This window comes from Pan troglodytes, chromosome 5 (genome assembly GCF_028858775.2).
Source record: "Pan troglodytes isolate AG18354 chromosome 5, NHGRI_mPanTro3-v2.0_pri, whole genome shotgun sequence".
Taxonomy (NCBI): Eukaryota; Metazoa; Chordata; class Mammalia; order Primates; family Hominidae; genus Pan; species Pan troglodytes.
Genome location: NC_072403.2, coordinates 166,676,848 through 166,695,000, shown reverse-complemented (window position 1 = coordinate 166,695,000; position 18,153 = coordinate 166,676,848). Strand labels below are relative to the sequence as shown.

Here is an 18,153-nt window from a genome sequence, read left to right as displayed (position 1 = left end):
CAGCCTGGGTGACACAGCGAGACTCTGTCTCAAAAAAAAAAAAAAAGAAAGAAAGAAAAAAAATTATTTTCTTCTATTTACGTGTATTACTTTTTTCAAGTGGTTACTAAGTTGCTAGGACATAAGTACTTGTTAAATTGTTTGGACCTTGGCAGGCATCATTTAAAAAATGGTTTGAGGCCAGGCGCAGTGGCTCACGCCTGTAATCCCAGCTCTTTGGGAGGCCAAGGTGGGCAGATCACAAGGTCAGGAGTTCGAGACCAGCCTGGCCAACATAGTGAAACCCCATCTCTACTAAAAATACAAAAAATAAGCCAGGTGTGGTGGTGGGCACCTGGAATCTCAGCTATCTGGGAGGCTGAGGCAGGAGAACTGCTTGAACCTGGGAGGTGGAGGTTGCAGTGAGAAGAGATGGCGCCACTGCACTGCACTCCATTCCAGCCTGGGCGACAAGAGTGAGACTCCATCTCAAAAAAAAAAAAAAAAAAAAGCATACATCTTACCACCTTGTCATTTTTGTTTTGATTTATTTTAAAAGATTTGTAGAGAAGAATGGATTAGTAATCACGAAGAGTTATAAAAGAGAATCGAGTGTGGACATTGAAAGAATTAGCATTTGAAGCACAAAATGATGGTGAAATGGAACCTAATCTTATCTCTGGGGTCAGGACACCCTGCATAGTCTTTAGGATCTACAATCATGGCCCTCTTAACTCCCGGGGACAGTTGACACCTTAAAATGATAGATTTCTGGAAGAATGGCAGACCAGAGTTCCTAAATACTTGTGTTGTATAACTATCAATACTAATTAAAATACTTACTTTCTTTTGTACTTTTTCTGTTTTGTTTGTTTGGCTGTTGTTGTTTTTTTTCTTTCATGTCCATCCTAGTGGATGAGAAGGGGCATCTCATTGAGTTTTGTTTTGCTTTGAGACAGGGTCTTGCCCTGTCACCCAGTTGGAGTGCAGTGGTGTGATCATGGCTTACTGCAGCCTCGACCTCCTGGGATCAAGCAATCCTCCTGCCTCAGCCTCCTGAGTAGCTGGGACTACAGGTTTGTGCCACTACACCTGGCTAATTTTTTTTTTTTTTTTTTTTTTTTTTTTTGGTAGAGACAAGGTCTCACTATGTTGCTCAAGCTGGTCCCAAACTCCTGGGCTCAAGCAATTCTCCCTCCTTGGCCTCCCAAAGTGCTGAGATTACACGTGTGAGCCACTGCACTTGGCTAAATTTTCTCTTTTGTTAGAGACATGGTCTGACTCTATCAAACAGGCTAGAATGTAGTGGCATGATCATACCTCACTGCAGCCTCAAACTCCTAGGCTCAAGCAATCCTCCCACCTTGACCTCTGGAAGTGCTGGGATTACAGATGTTCACCACCATGCCTGGCCAAATTTTCTTTTTAAATTCATCTTTCATTTGATAGAAATGAAAAAGAATCCTCAAAGGCCAAGCAAGTGGAAGCAGGAATCCAGAGAAATAAGGAAGACCTGAAATGGCAGAATACTGTGATCATCTACCAGTCCCTGATGTCACCAAGCTTTGATTCTGATAGCCATCAAAGACAAGTATACAGGACATGAGATGACCAACTTATGGAGGACAATACACAAAGCTTGTCTGTAGGTGTGGGTGGGGAGCAGCAAAGAAATGTGCCTGTCTCAACATTGGAACTAATGAAGAGAGAGGGGAAAAAAATTCCTCTGAACCACAAGTCGTACCTCATGCAAGTTTGTGGTCCAATTCATAATTCTTGGGTGACGCGAAAAACCTCAAGCAAAGAAAGTCGGTTGGTACTGGGTTGCCATGCCTCCAGGCAATTGACAGAGGATCTGCAAATTCTCTCAGAGGAAAGCACCTTTAGATGGGGCACAGTAGCTCACGCCTATAATCCCAGCACTTTGGGAGGCAAAGGTGGGCAGATCACCTGAGGTCAGGAGTTCGAGACCAGCCTGACCATCGTGGCAAAACCCCGTCCCTACTAAAAATACAAAAATTAACTGGGCATGGTGATGCACTCCTGTAATCCCAGCTACTTGGGAGGCTGAGGCAAGAGAATCACTTGAACCTGGGAGGTGGAAGTTGCATTGAGCTGGGATCACGCCACTGCACTTCAGCCTGGGCGACAGAGTGAGACTCCGTCTCAAAAAAAAAAAAAAAAAAAGAAGGAAAGCAAATAAAATTACAATTAACTATTTAACAGGAAAACAAAGCATCATGAGTAAAAGCCAACATAAGCAACAGACAGCAGAATCAGACCAGCAAAATGTTCAGCTGGTGGAACTGACAGATTCAGAATATAAAATTTTCAATAGATTTCCTGGAATATGGTGGACTGGGTTATTCAGACCAGCCCCATTACTGAAAAAAACAACAAATGCTGGCTAAAAGGAAAAAAATCTGGCCAGGCAAGGTGGCTCCCACCCATAATCCCAGTGCTCTGGGAGTCCCAGGCAGGAGGATCACTGAAGCCCAGGAGTTCAAGGTACTGTGAGCTCTGATCACATCAGTGTTCTCCAGCATGGGTGACAGAGAAAGACTTCATCTCTAAAACAAAAACAGAAATAAAGAATAAAGGCCAGGTGATTGGCTCACGCCTTTAATCCCAGTACTTTGGGAGGCTGAGGTGGGGGGATCACCTGACGTCAGGAGTTGGTGACCAGCTTGAGCAACATGGTGAAAACCCATCTCTACTAAAAATATATAAATTAGCCAGGAGTGGTGGTTCACACCTGTAGTCCCAGCTACTTGGGAGGCTGAGGCAGGAGAATTGCTTGAACCCAGGAGGCAGAGGTTGCAGTGAGCAGAGATCACACAACTGCACTCCAGCCTGGGCAAGAATGAAACTCCAAAAAAAAAAAAAAAGAGAGGAAGGAAGAAAGGAAGGGAGGGAGGGAGAGGCAGGGAGGGAGGGAGGGAGAGGCAGGGAGGGAGGGAGGGAGAGGCAGGGAGGGAGGGAGGGAGGAAGGAAGAAAGGAAGGAAAGAAATCTTAAAAACTTTGAAATCACTAAAAGCAGGACAAATCCTAAAAGTAAGAACTCAGACAGGCCAGTAGAACCTGAAACTGATTGTTCCTCGAGAGCAGTTTCCATTTTAGACAAACTTGAACTTTGGGTTTTGATAGTCTCCTGGGGTAAAGGGGGCAAGAGTCAAAGCCTAGGGGGACTACATGTTGGGAAGGCTGATTTGGGAGTCTCCTCATATCAAGCTGGCCCCCTCAAAGGGCTACAGCCCAGGATTAGGGCAAAACAGAAGTAAATTCATTCCTTTCTCTACCCTAGGAGACTCAGAAAAATTTGTTTGTCTAAAGAGAGCAAAGACGGGACAGTGCTGAGAAGTGTAACACAACCTAGCCTCTGCATGGATTTGCAGCTCAAAAGTCTATTACCTGGCCAGGTGTGGTGGCTCACGCATGTAATCCCAGTACTTTGGGAGGCCAAACAGGAGAATCACTTGAGCCCCAGAGTTCAAGATTAGCCTGGGCAACATAGGGGGACCTCATCTCCCTAAAAAATACAAAAAATAGCCAGGTTTGGTGGCCCCCATCTGTGGTCCCAGCTGCTGGGGAGGCTGAGGTGGAAGAACAGCTTGAGACCAGCGGGTAGAGGCGGCAGTAAGCTGAGATTGCACCACCACACTCAGCTTGGGTGCAGAGCGAGACCCTCTCAAAAAAAAAAAAAAAGAAAGTGCATTACCTTAAGCCCTAAATGTAGTTTAAAGTGTTCTCAGAATAGTGCCCATAGGCACCTAGGATAAGTCAATGCAAGACCTCTCTGCAGGACTGCTCCCTCATCTAAGGCTATAAGGAAATCCTGCAAATAAATTCTCAAGGATAATGAGTGTATTAATTTTCCATTGTTGCTGTAACAACTTACCATAACCTTGGTGACTTAAAATAACACACACTTATTATCTTATAGCTCTTTTTTTTTGAAACAGAGTTTCACTCTTGTCACCCAGGCTGAAGGACTGCAAAGGCGTGATCTCGGCTCACTGCAACCTCTGCTTCCCAGGTTCAACTGATTCTCCTGCCTCAGCCTCCTGATTAGCTGGGATTACAGGCACCCGTCACCATGCCCAGCTAATTTTTTTTTGTATTTTTAGTGGAAACAGGGTTTCACCATGTTGGCCAGGCTGGTCTCAAACTCCTGACCTAAGGTGATCAACCTGCCTCGGCCTCCCAAAGTACTGGAATTACAGGCATGAGCTGCTGTGCCTGGCCTATTATCTTACAGCTCTTGAAGTCAGGAGTCCATACTTGTCTCATTGGACTAAAATCCAGATGTCATCAGGGATGTTTTTCTTCTGACAGGAGCTTCTAGGGCAGAATCCACTACCTTGCCCTTTTCCAGTTTCTAAGAGCTTCTTGCATTCCTTGGCTAGTGGTACCTTAATGAATCTTTAAAGCCAGTAAGGATGGCTCAAGTCCTTCTCACATCAAGTCTCTCTGCCATAACTTCCCTAGTCACACTTCTTTCTCTCACATCTCCTGCCTCCCTCTTTCATTTATAAGGACTTATTTATGTGATTACATTGGGTTCACACAGGTAATCCAGGATAATCTCTGCAACTCAAGACCCTGAGTTTAATTACATCTGTAAATTCTCTTTTGCCATTCATGCAGATTAGGATGTGGACATTTTGTGGGGAGGGCATTATTCTGCCTACCAAAAAGAGTATTACATATTACATAGTAAAAAATAATTAAGCTGTTGAGGAAGTCATATACCATGAATGAGAATCAGCAGAAAAGACAGATGAAACATACATACATACAGATATAGATCATGAGCCAGTTGGACTTCATGTAGGAATGTAGAATTGCTTTGACATTAGAAAAATCCATTGATATAATTCACATTAAGAAATTAAAAGAGAAAAATTATATCAGTAGATGCAAAAAATGCATCTGATGTTGTATTAGTCTGTTCTCACACTGCTAATAAAGACATACCCAAGACTGGGTAATTTATAGAAGAAGAGGTTTAATTGACTTACAGTTCTGCAGGGCTGGGGAGGCCTCAGGAAACTTACAATCATGGTGGAAGGAGAAGCAAACATGTCCTTCTTCACATGGCGGCAGGAAGGAGAATTGCTGAGCAAAAGAGGGAAAAGCCCCGATAAAACTGTCAGATCTTGGCAGAACTCACTCACTAAGAGAACAGCATGAGGGCAACCACCCCCGTGATTAAATTACCTCCTGCTCTGTCCCTCCCATGACACATGGAGATTATGGGAACTTCAATTTAAGGTGATATTTGGGTGGAGATACAGAGCCAAACCATATCAGATGTGATTAAGCATCATTTATTAAATCAAAATATTAGTTGTCAGTGGCTGCTATAACAAATTACTATAAATTTGGCAATTAAACAGAATTTATTTTCTCAAAGTTCTGAAGGCTAGAAGTCCAAAATCAAGGTGTTGGCAGGGTCAGCCTCCCTTCAGAAGCTCTATGGGAGAATCTGTTTCTTACCTTTCTCAGCTTCTGGAGCATTCCTTGGCTTGTGGCCACATCACTCCAATCTCTGACTCTGTCTTCACGTGGCCTTCTCCTCTGTGTCTGTCTGTGTAAAATCTTGCTCTGCCTCTCTTTTAAAAGAATTTGTGGCTGGGCTCACATCTGTAATTTCAGCACTTTGAGAGACCGAGGCAGGTGCATCACTTGAGGCCAGGAGTTTGAGACCAGCCTGGCCAACATGGTGAAATCCTGCCTCTGCTAAAAATACAAAAATTAACTGGGCTTGGTGGTGCATACCTGGAATTCCAGCTACTCAGGAGGCTAAGGCACAAGACATGCTTGAAACCAGGAAACTGAGGTTTTGGTGAGCTGAGATCACGCCACTGCACTCCAGCCTGGGCAATAGAGTGACACTCCATCTCAAAAAAAAAAAAAAAAAGAAAAGAATTTGTGTGACCATATTTAGGGCCCACCCAAATAATCCAGGATAAACTCTTCCTCTGAAAACCCTTAACTTAGTCATATCTTTTACTACATAAAGCAATATTATAGGATTTTTGTTTTGTTTTGTTTTTGAGACAGAGTCTCACTCTGTCACCCAGGCTGGAGTGCAGTGGCACGATCTTGGCTCACTGCAACCTCTGCCTCCTGGGTTCAGGTGATTCTCCTGCCTCAGCCTCCCCAGTAGCTGGGATTACAGGCACATGGCACCACACCTGGCTAATTTTTGTATTTTTAGTAGAGACAGGGTTTCACCATGTTGGCCAGGCTGGTCTTGAACTCCTAACCTCAGATGATCTGCCAGCCTCAGCCTCCCAAAATGGTAGGATTACAGGCTTGAGCCACTGCATCTGGCCAGCTGGTCTTGAACTCCTGACCTCAGATCATCTGCCTGCCTCAGCCTCCCAAAATGGTAGGATTACAGGCTTGAGCCACTGCATCTGGCCAACAATGCTGTAGTTTGAACATGTGACTTTCCAAACCTCATGTTGAAATTTGATCCTTAATGTTGGAGGTGGGGCCTAGTGGGAGGTGTTTGGTCATGGGGACAGATCCTTCATGAATAGGTTAATGTCCTCCCTGAAGGGGAGGGGAGGAAGTGAGTGAGTTCTTGCTCTACTAGTTCCCATAGGAGCTGGTTGTTAAAAAGAGCCTGGCACCTCCCGCCTTGCTCTGTTTTTTTTTTGTTTTTTTTTTTTTTTTTTTTTAATTGAGACAGAGTCTCACCCTGTGGCCCAGGCTGGGGTGCAGTGGCACAATCTTGGCTCACTGCAACCTCTGACTCCCATGTCCAAGCGATTTTCTTGCCTCAGCCTTCCCAGCAGCTGGGATTACAGGCACCCGTCACCACACCTGGCTAAATTTTTTGTATTTTTAGTAGAGACAGGATTTCGCCACGTTGGCCAGGCTGGTCTCAAACTCCTGACCTCAGGTGATCCACCCACCTCGTCCTCCCAAAGTGCTGGGATTACAGGCATGAACCACCACGCCCGGCTCCAACTTGCTCTCTTGCTTCCTCTCTCACCAGGTGATCTCTGCACATGAGGCTTCCCTGTGCCTTCTGCCATGAATGGAAGCAGCCGAAGGCCACACCAGAAGCCGAGGAGCAGATGTCAGCACCACTCTTCTTGTACAGCCTGCAGAACAGCAAGCCAAATAAACGTATTTTCTTATAAATTTCCCAGCCTCAGGTATTTTTTTAAATATTATTTTTATTTTTTTCCTACCAGGAACCTCAGGTATTTTTTATAGCAACACAAAATAACTAAGACAAGTAATTTTGCTCTATTTGCCGTGTAAGATAATATTCACAGGTTCTAGAGATTAGAAAGTAAATATTGGGCTGGGCGTGGTGGCTCATGCCTATAGTCCTAGCACTTGGGAGGCAGAGACAGGAATATCATTTGAGCCCAGGGGTTTGAGACCATCCTAGGCACCATGGTGAAACCCCATCTCTACACAAAATGCAAAAAAAGCCAGGTGTGGTGGCTCACACCTGTAATTTCAACACTTTGGGAGGCCAAGGCAGGTGGATCACTTGAGGTCAGGAGTTCGAGACCAGCCTGGCCAACATGGTGAAACCCCCGTCTCTACTAAAAATACAAAAATTAGCTGGGTATGGTGTCATTTGCCTGTAATCCCAGCTACTCAGGAGGCTGAGGCAGGGGAATTCCTTGAACCCGGGAGGCAGAAGTTGCAGTGAGCCAAGATTGCATCACTGCACTCCAGCCTAGGTGACAGAGCAAGACCCTGTCTCAAAAAAAAAAAAAAAAAAAAAAAAGCAAAAAAAATTATCTGGATGTGGTGGTGCATGCCTGTGGTCCCAGCTACTTGGGAGGCTGAAGTGAGAGAATCACTTGACCCCAGGGATCAAGGCTGCTATAAGCTGTGATACCATCACTGTACTCCAGCTTGGGTGACAGAGGAAAAGAAAAAAAAAAATTAGAAAAAAGAAAGTAAACATAACTGGAAGGAGGGGGATTTTTTTTTCAGTTTACCGCAAAAATAACCCATGAACTAATTTTAAAAGACAGCTTATTTAATCTATTTCAATGGGATCTAAAACAGAGCTATAGCAAACATCATGCTTGATATTAATGCTTAAAACATTCCTTTAAAAAGCAGGAATAAGAAAGAATATCCACTATTACCACTTCTATTCTACATTATTGTGGAAACCCAAGCCAATACAGCAAGAAAAAAAATTAAAATTCCAAAGCAAAAAAGAAAAAATATTATTTTTGACACAAATGTCTATATAGAAAACTTATAAAATGTCTACAGATAAATTATAGAATTAATAAGAGTTCAAGACAATTACATTTCCATATGACCACATATGGAAGTTATATTTGAAACTGTAATTAATTTTGGAAAATACCTTGTGAAATAGCAACCAAAACAGTAGAGGGTGTTATACTTCCTGCCATGACAGAATACCTGGAACTATATTTTCCCTCTGTCTTAATCCGTTTTCTGTTGCTACAACAGACTATAGACTAGGTAATTTATAAAGAAAAGAAGTTTATTTGGCTCATGGTTCTAGAGGTTGGGAAGTCCAAGGACATGGCACCGGCATCTGGTGAGGGCCTATTTGCTGTGTCAGAACATGGCAGAGAGCATCATATGGGGAGAGAGCAAGAGTGTGTATATAAGCTCAAGTCTTGCTTGCTCTTTTTTTATTTTTATTTTATTTTATATATTTTTGAAATGGAGTCTCACTCTGTCACCCAGGCTGGAGTACAGTGGCGCAATCTCAGCTCACTGCAACCTCCGCCTCCCAGGTTCAAGCGATTCTCCTGTCTCAGCCTCCTGAGTAGCTGGGACTACAGGCATGCACCACCACACCCAGCTAACATTTGTATTTTTAGTAGAGATGGGGTTTCACCATGTTGACTGGGCTGGTCTTGAACTCCTGACCTCAGGTGATCCACCTGCCTTGGCCTCCCAAAGTGCTGGGATTACAGGCGTGAGCCACCATGGCTGGCCATTGCTTCCTCTTCTTATAAAGCCATCAGTTGCATCATGGGGCCCTCACCCTGATGACCTTATCTAATCCTCTTTACTTTCTGAAGATACCACCTTCAATCAACGTATGGATTTGAGGATTAAGTTTCCAACGCATGAAATTTGGGGGACACATTCAAACCACAGCACCCTCTTGTATAAATAACCAGAAAATGTACACACTATATGGAACAACTAGATATTGGACAATTGGACATTGAAGAATAGAGCAGGAAAACAAAGATGTTATCACAACAATACCTCTGCTTTCTGCCTAGTAGCTCTTTCTGAATCACATTATAGGAAGGGGGAACCCAAACAAAGCACAGAAGTCTTGCTGAATTAAGGAGACAGATCAGATTTTGGAAAGGTTGAGGTGGCCGGAATTTGCAGAGCAGAGTAGTAGAGAGGAGTTAGTTATGCAGAGAAAGGGCCCTGGAAATCTGCACAGAGGCCACCTTGAGTTTCTGGCTGAATATAAAGCAGCACATGCATAGCATGGAACACCACAAGGTCAGGCAAAGAAAACTAGTTAACGGCTGCTGAAAGCTGAACAGTTCCCAGAGCCAAAAGATGTTTGAGAGTTGTGATTAGCCACAACAGAGAAATCTTGTTGAATACTTGAGGTTACATTTAGCCCTTGAACAACTAGATCTACCCTAACAAAGCAAGTGACTCAACTGCCTGCCAAAACATAATTCAACATTCTTTTAAAAAAAAAATACAGAAATCCAGACACTTATCAAAGCAACTTTCAAAATAACTAGCATTCAATATATAATCACCAAATATAAAAAATTAAGAGTAGATGAATGTCGGAGGTCCCCTCAAACCACTCTTGGGTTTAATTATTAGCCAGAAAGACTCACAGAATTCAGAAAAGCCACCATGCTCACAGTTATTATTTGTTATGGGAAAAATAGATGTAAAATCAGCAAAGGCAAAAGGTACATGGAGGAAAGTCCAGGAATGAGCTTCCAGTTGTCCATTCCCACTGGGGCCATGTGGACAACACTAAATTCTCCCAGCAACAATATATCACAACAAGCACAAAATATTGCTAGCCATGCAAGCTTACTTAAGCCTTAATATCCAAGGTTTTTTGAGGGAGGTAGGGGTGGTCATGTAGGCATGGAGTGTCCAATAGCTGACCTTAGTTATTCTTGCTCTAGCCCCTCCAAAGGTCAGACTTTAAAAGCCTGGCCTAAGGCACCCACTATAAATTATATTATTAACAATGCTAACAATGCCTGGGTTGCCCCAAAGCCCTAGGTAAAGGGCTTTGCACATTTCAAGGGCTTAGAAGTCATCCTCCAGGATCCCATCAAGGGCCAGAACTTTCTTTGGAATGTGCAAGGTTTTTTGTTTGTTTGTTTTTGAGTTGGAGTCTTGCTCTGTTGCCCAGGCTAGAGTGCAGTGGTGTAATCTCAGCTCACTGCAACCTTCACTTCCTGGGTTCAAGCAAATCTCCTGCCTCAGCATCCTGAGTAGCTAGGATTACAGGCACCCGCCAACATGCCCAGCTAATTTTTGTACTTTTAGTAGAGATGAGGTTTCAACATGTTAGCCAGGCTGGTCTTGAACTCCTGACCTCAAGTGATCTGCCCACGTCGGCCTCCCGAAGTGCTGGGGTTACAGGCGTGAGACATCATGCCCAGCCAGAATGCATAAGGTTTGAACACCCAAAACTTAAGTAAGTCAGCCCTTCACTTCACAGTGACACGAAGTGGGAGAAATATAAATCAACAGAAACAAGCCCAAGCCTGGGCAACATAACAAGATCCTGTCTCAAAAAAAAAAAAAAAAGGAAGAAAGAAAGAAACAAGCCCAGAAATGACAGGCATAATTATAACAGCTATTCTAAATACATACATGGATTTAAAGAAAAACCTGAAAATAATGAAGAGGAATGAATGGAAACTATAAAAAAGAGCAAGAGCTGGGTGCAGTGGCTCATGCCTGTAATCCCAACACTTTGGGAGGCCGAGGTGGGAGGATCACTTGAGCCTAGGAGTTTGAGACCAGCCTGAGCAACACAATGAGACCCCATCTCCACAAAAAGTAAAAATATTTGCTGGGCATGGTGGCACACACCTGTAGTCCCAGCTACCCAGGAGGCTGAGAAGGGAAGATCACTTGAGCCCAGAAGGTCAAGGCTGCAGTGAGCTATGATTGCACTACTGCACTCCAGCCTGGGTGACAGTGAGACTCTTGTCACACACACACACACACACACACACACACACACACACACAAGAATAAAATGAAACTTCTAGAGCTAAGGAATAAAATATCCAAATTACTTCAAAAATTCCATTACTTTGGAAAATTAAGTAAATGGAGGATGGGGGTAGCCAGGTTTCTCACTGGTGGAGCAGGAGTTTACACATAAGCAAGTGGAAGGAATACAGTAATATGTATATTTCCTTCCAAGGGTCTATTTTCTTAAGATGACCTAGAAGCAAAGATACCCCAGTATACTCAATAAGCACACCTAATGCCCAGATCTTGGTTTCTAAAACTACCATCCAGTGAAAGAAACCAGGTTTCCTTGGAGAAATGACCGATTCTAGGACTGGGACACAGAATATATAAGATGAACCTGGAACATCTTGTAGTGCCAGAAAAACAACGAGGTGCTAAACACACATATAAGCACGCAATGAAGGGTATGTCAAAGCAACACAGGCGCCAACTGAAAGTGCTCCCAGTGGCCAAAGCAGAAACAATGTAAGAAATAAAAGTGGTTTTTGTTTTTGTTTTTGTTTTTGTTTTGAGACAGGGTCTCACTCTGTTGCCCAGGCTGGAGTGCAGTGGCACAATCTTGGCTCACTGCAGCCTTGACCTCCTGGGCTCAAGCGATCCTCCCATCTTAGCCTCCTGAGTAGCTGGAACTACAGGCACACATCACCATGCCCAGCTAATTTTTTGACGTTTTGTTGAGACGGGGTTTCACTATGTGGCCCAGGCTGTTCTCAAACTCTTGAGCTCAAGCAATCCTCCCTCCTTGGCCTCCCAAAGTGCTGGGATTACAGGCATGAGCCACTATACCTGGTAGTTTTGAATTATAATCAAAATAATAATCACATTCATAGAATGAAGAATCAGTATTGTTAAGATGTCAGTTTTTTCCAAAATGACTTAAAGTTTCAATGCAATCTTTAAAAAAAGCAGTTCCTTTCCCCTAGTAATTGATTGGCTGATTCCAAAGTTTATATGAAAATGAAAAGGATTTAGAATATCTAAAACAATTTTAAACAAAATTCAGAGGATTTTACTACCTGATCTAACAGATTATTATAAAGGTAAAGCATCAAGACAATGTGGTATTACAGTATGAACAAACCTATATATCAATGTAGGAGATTAGAAAATCCAGAAACAGATACAGCCAGAAATATATCCCATAAATATAGATATAACCATACATGTGTAGTTAATTTATTTTCTACAAAGGTAATAAGGTAATTCAATGGGGAAAGGATAGTCTTCAGTAAATGGAAATAGAAAAAACAGCTCTCCATATAAGAAAAAAATGTGCCTCAATCCTTACAATACACAAAATCAACAGGCACACAAGCAGGTACAGGGAAGGAGGATGGGGCTGGGAACCAAGAGGACCATCTCATGGAGACCACAACCATTGTCACTTCTGACTACAGTAGTCGCCCCTTTATCTGCAGTTTCACTTACCTGCCATCAGCTGGAGTCAGAAAATACTAAATGGAAAATTCCAGAAATAATTTGCAAGTTTTAAATTGTGCGTTACTGTGTTGTAGTATAATGAAATCTCATGCCCTCCAACTCTGCCCTGCCACATCCACCACAGTGATCATCCGTTTGTCCAGCTATCGACACTGTATAGGCTACCTGCCTGTCAGTCAACTTAAGTAGCTGTCTCGGTTAACAGACTGGCTGTCAAGGTATTGCAGTGCTTGTGTTCAAGGAAACCTTTTATTTTGTTTTGTTTTGTTTTGTTTATTTTGTTTTTTGAGATGAAGTTTCGCTCTTGTTGCCCAGGCTAGGAGTGCAATGGTGCAATCTTGGCTCACTGCCACCTCTGCCTCCCGGGTTCAAGCAATTCTCCTGCCTCAGCCTCCCGAGTAGCTGGGGTTACAGGCATGCACCACCACGCCAGGCTAATTTTGTACTTTTTGTTTTTTTTTTTAGTAAAGACAGGGTTTCTCCATGTTGGTCAGGCTGGTCTCAAACTCCTGACCTCAGGTGGTCTGCTTGCCTCGGCCTCCCAAAGTGCTGAGATTACAGGCGTGAGCCACCACACCCAGCCAAGGAACCCTTATTTGACTTAATTATAGACCCAAATCACAAGAGTAGTGATGTTGTCATATTGCTATAATTGTTCTATTTTATTATTGTTGTTAATCTCTTACTGTGCCTAATTTATTATTATTATTTTTTTTTTTTTTTGAGACAGAGTTTTGCTCTTGTTGCCCAAGCTGGAGTACAAGGGCACGATCTTGGCTCACCGCAACCTCCACCTCCTGGGTTCAAGCGATTCTCCTGCTTCAGCCTCCCGAGTAGCTGGGGTTACAGGCATGCACCACCATGCCTGGCTAGTTTTTTGTATTTTTAGTAGAGATGGGGTTTCTCCATGTTGGTCAGACTGGTCTTGAACTCCTGACCTCAGGTGATCCACCTGCCTTGGCCTCCCAAAGTGTTGGGATTATAGGTGTGAGCCACCGCACCTGGCCTATAAATTATAATTTATCATAGGTATGTATGTATAGGGAGAAAATGTAGCATATATAGGTGCTATCTGAGGTTTGAGGCATCCACTGGGGGTCTTGGAAAGTATCCCCTGTGAATAACAGGGGACTACTGTTCTTCTCTGGTTTCACCATTCCTTCTCATTCCCCTGTTCATTTCCAGTTCTCTTCATGTGATTTTCTTTGGTTTGATTTTAGACATTGCTATACTATTTCTTTTTGTTGTTGTTGTTCACAGAACTTCAATTCTCTATTAATCACAGCTTGCTCACAAGAACATACAGGAAAATTGCACTAAGAGTAAATATGCAGGTGGCTACCTTCAGGAGTTGGGAGTTGGGTACTTTTAGTGGGTAACTGGTAATTCCCTTAGTTGGCATGATATTCTGCCCAGCCCCTTAACAGCTCAGCCCTCACAGATAATTTTTTTCAACATTTTTCCTGTTTGCTCCGAGAATACTCACTGGCAGTGCTTGTTGCTTCAGCATTTATCCTGAGATAACTTTGCCAGGAAATACCTCATTTTTATTATTTTCACATCATTCTTTGGAAACAAAAGACATCATTCTATTTATAGCATTCTGTTTTTAGTAGTGGTATTTCCATTTACAAAATATAATAATTGGCCATCACTGAAAATGTCCAATCCTAGAAAACATAGCATTCCTAGGAGTGAGGTTCACATCTCTGGAACAGTTGTTGGACAAAGATTCATTTAGTGAATCCGATTTTTCTGAAATAGATGATTCTGATGATTCAGACAATTCTAATGTTAGTTCTGCTTAGAAATAACTCCAAGAACAGTTTTTATATTTTATTTTTACATTGAACATCAGTTAGATTTGCTCCAACCTCAAAGAACATGTTTATGTAAAATTAAATGAGGACTGGCAGCGAGCTGCACTTTTTTCTCTAAAAGGGAAAAGGGTTAAAAGGCAGGACTGCTTCACAATGGGGAAGAAAGACCAGCTTGAGTAAAAGTCTGCAGTGTTTTTTATCTTGTTTGTGTGTGTATTTAATGCAACAACCAGCTCACAGTTTCAAAGTGGGAAAATATTCAGTCGCATCATGTACTTGTACTATTGGTAAGAACTTAAAATGAACATCATCAATCATGGAATCCACAAATAAGCTACCTGACACCATAAGTAATTCATTCCATCAGAAGAATGTAAACAAGAGAATTCAGCCCAGTTGATAAAGCGCAATTTCACAGATGCTTGAAACATTAAGATTTGGATTTGTGTTCAGCACTTTTAAGGTTCACCTCTTTGCTTCTACCCAGACTGATCTTAGATCAGTCTTTTTGTCCATCCCTTTCTAAAGCCAAAGCACACTGGTTGCACATAATCCAGTAGAAGCAGAAGTGCTATGGTTGGTGGTTTTATTATTATTATTATTATTATTATTATTTTGAGATGGAGTCTCGCTCTGTCACCTAGGCTGGAGTGCAGTGGCACAATCTCGGCTCACTGCAAGCTCCGCCTCCCGGGTTCACGCCATTCTCCTGCCTCAGCCTCCCGAGTAGCTGGGACTACAGGCACCCGCCACCATGCCTGGCTAATATTTTTTGTATTTTCAGTAGAGATGGGGTTTCACCGTGTTAGCCAGGATGGTCTCGATCTCCTGACCTCATGATCACCCGCCTCAGCCTCCCAAAGTGCTGGGATTACAGGCGTGAGCCACCATGCCTGGCATTTATTATTATTATTTTTGAAACAGAGTTTTGCTCTTATCACCCGGGCTTTAATGCAGTGGCGTGATCTCAGCTCACTGCAACCTCTGCCTCCCGAGTTCAGGCGATTCTCCTGCCTCAATCTCCCAAGTAGCTGGGACTACAGGTGCGTGCCACCATGCCCAGCTAATTTCTGTATTTTTAGGAGAGACGGGGTTTCACATGTTGGCCAGGATGGCCTCAATCTCTTGACCTCATGATTCGCCTGCCTCAGCCTCCCAAAGTGCTTGGATTACAGGTGTGAGCCACCGCTCCCGGCCTTGTTTTTTTGTTTGTTTGTTTGTTTGTTTGTTTGAGATAGTCTTGCTCTGTTGCTGAGGTTGGAATGCGGTGGCATGATCTCTGCTCACCGATACTCTGCCTTCTGGGTTCAAGTGATTCTCGTGCCTCAGCCTCCTGGGTAGCTAGGATTACAGGTGTGCACCACTATGACTGGCTAATTTTTGTATTTATAGTAGATACGGGTTTTCACCATGTTGTCCAGGCTGGTCTCGAACTCCTGACCTCAAATGATCTGCCTACCTTGGCCTTGCAAAGTGCTGGGATTACAGGTGTAAGCCACCGCTCCCGGCCTTGTTTTTTTGTTTTTTTTGTTTTTGAGATAGTCTTGCTCTGTTGCTGAGGTTGGAGTGCGGTGGCATGATCTCTGCTCACTGATACTCTGCCTTCTGGGTTCAAGTGATTCTCATGCCTCAGCCTCCTGGGTAGCTAGGATTACAGGTGTGCACCACTATGACTGGCTAATTTTTGTATTTATAGTAGATACGGGTTTTCGCCATGTTGTCCAGGCTGGTCTCAAACTCCTGACCTCAAATGATCCGCCTACCTTGGCCTTGCAAAGTGCTGGGATTACAGGTGTGAGTCACTGCATCCGGCTCCACATTATTTTTTTTTTATTTTAATTGCTTTGTTAATGAGTCCTTTGTAAACTATGTCATACATTTCCCATACCGATACTGCGTGACTCATTATAATATGGGCAGTGGGTTTACTGATGGTGCAGTGTGCCGTACCCTCCTCCACTTCAGCCAGACTGTTGAGTCTGCACGTCCTTGTTCCTGCGCACCTCCGCGGCATGCCTCCTTTTCCTTCAGACATAGTAGCAGCTAGATTGGCCTCCTCATTTTCCTTAATTTTTTCCACTTTCAGGATCAGCTTTTCCTCCATGATTCTGCTGAAGGTGTCCTTTTCCAAAGCCTTCTCAAAGACTTCTTGCTTGTGTTCCCTCCTCTCTGCCAATGGCTTCAGCACCTGGACCTCCTCAGACTTCCTTCTTTCCTCTGCAGCCTCCAGTTTCTTCTGGATCTCCTTCAGGGACAGGTCTTTCTCCTTAGTACAAGCTAAAGTTCAAGGGGCTTCCCAGAATGGAGGTGGTAGCCTTAAAATCAGCTTAAAAGCCTGGCCAAAGGCACATTTGTTGATTTGCTTCACTTTCTTTCTTTTTTTTTTTTTTTAGATGGAGTCTCGCTCTGTCACCCAGGCTGGAGTGCAGTGGCCCGATCTCGGCTCACTGCAACCTCTGCCTCCCGGGTTCAAGCGACGCTCCTGCCTGTGCCTTCTGAGTAGCTGGAATTACAGGTGTGTGCCAACACGCTTGGCTAATTTTTGTATTTTTAGTAGAGATGGGGGTTTCACCATGTTAGCCAGGCTAGTCTTGAACTCCTGACCTCAAGTGATCTGCCCACCTCGGCCTCCCAAAGTGCTGGGATTACAGGCATCAGCCACTGTGCCCAGCCTGATTTGCTTCACTTTCATTTCATCTTAAGTATAGATGTCGATGTTGCAAGATTCCAGGTAAAAACAAGAGCAGGGCCAGACCTGGTGGCTCACACCTATAATTCTAGCGCATTGAGAGGCTGAGGTGGGAGGATCACTTCAGGCCAAGAGTTTGCAACCAGCCTGGACCACATAGTGAGACCCTGTCCCTACAAAACATTAAAAAAAATTAGCTAGACATGGTGGCAAACGTCTGTCATCCTAGCTACTCAAGAGGCTGAAGCAGAAGGATTATGAGCCCAGGAGTTGGATGCCGCAGTGAGCTATGATCACGCCACTGCATTCCAGCTTGGGCAACAGAGCAAGACTCTGTCTCTTAAAAAAATAGAAATAAAAGCAGATCACTGATAAGATGGACAGCTTCTTTAGTTTGCTTTGTAGGCTAAACCTCATCTTACTTTTAATTCCAGTTAAAGCCCCTGCTGTGTTTAATGAGAATTCCACTATATCATACAGGTCATGTCCTTATTTTCTTTCCCCCATTGCTGTTTTAGCCATTGTAGGAATGTGCAGATGCTGGTGGTGAAGGCAACAGATCTGCCTTTAGCAGCCGTTGCTATGTCCACATTCTACTGGACTACATTTCTATACGACTATATCCTGTCTTTATTTGGGTACCTCCTATTCATTTTTCCTTTTGTCTTCCTTTTGGTTAACTGGTAAATACATACAATAAAGAATTTACCAGATATAATAGGTATCTTTTTTTTTTTTTGAGATGGGGTCTCATTCTATCACCCAGGCTGGAGTGCAGTGGTGCAATCTCGGCTGACTGCAACCTCTGCCTCCCGGGTTCAAACGATTCTCCTGCCTCAGCCTCCCAAGTAGCTGGGATTACAGGAGCCCACCATCACGCCCGACTAATTTTTGTATTTTTAGTGGAGACGGGGTTTCACTATGTTGGCCAGGCTGGTTTCGAACTCCTGACCTCAGGTGATCCACCC

The 18,153-nt window shown here is 43.5% G+C and overlaps 1 long non-coding RNA gene and 1 pseudogene across 1 annotated transcript in view; one reads left to right on the top strand and one right to left on the bottom strand.

The window, feature by feature from the left end:
* Positions 1 to 7,141, top strand: part of LOC112209503 (uncharacterized) — a 17,767-nt gene extending 10,626 nt beyond the window's left edge. The window contains exon 2 of the long non-coding RNA XR_002944325.3: positions 6,993 to 7,141. This is a non-coding gene — a long non-coding RNA (uncharacterized LOC112209503). The remainder of the gene's footprint in view (positions 1 to 6,992) is intronic.
* A 9,316-nt stretch (positions 7,142 to 16,457) lies between these two features.
* LOC100611366 (stathmin-2-like) lies at positions 16,458 to 17,602 on the bottom strand (annotated as a pseudogene).
* Between the last annotated feature and the right edge of the window lie 551 nt (positions 17,603 to 18,153).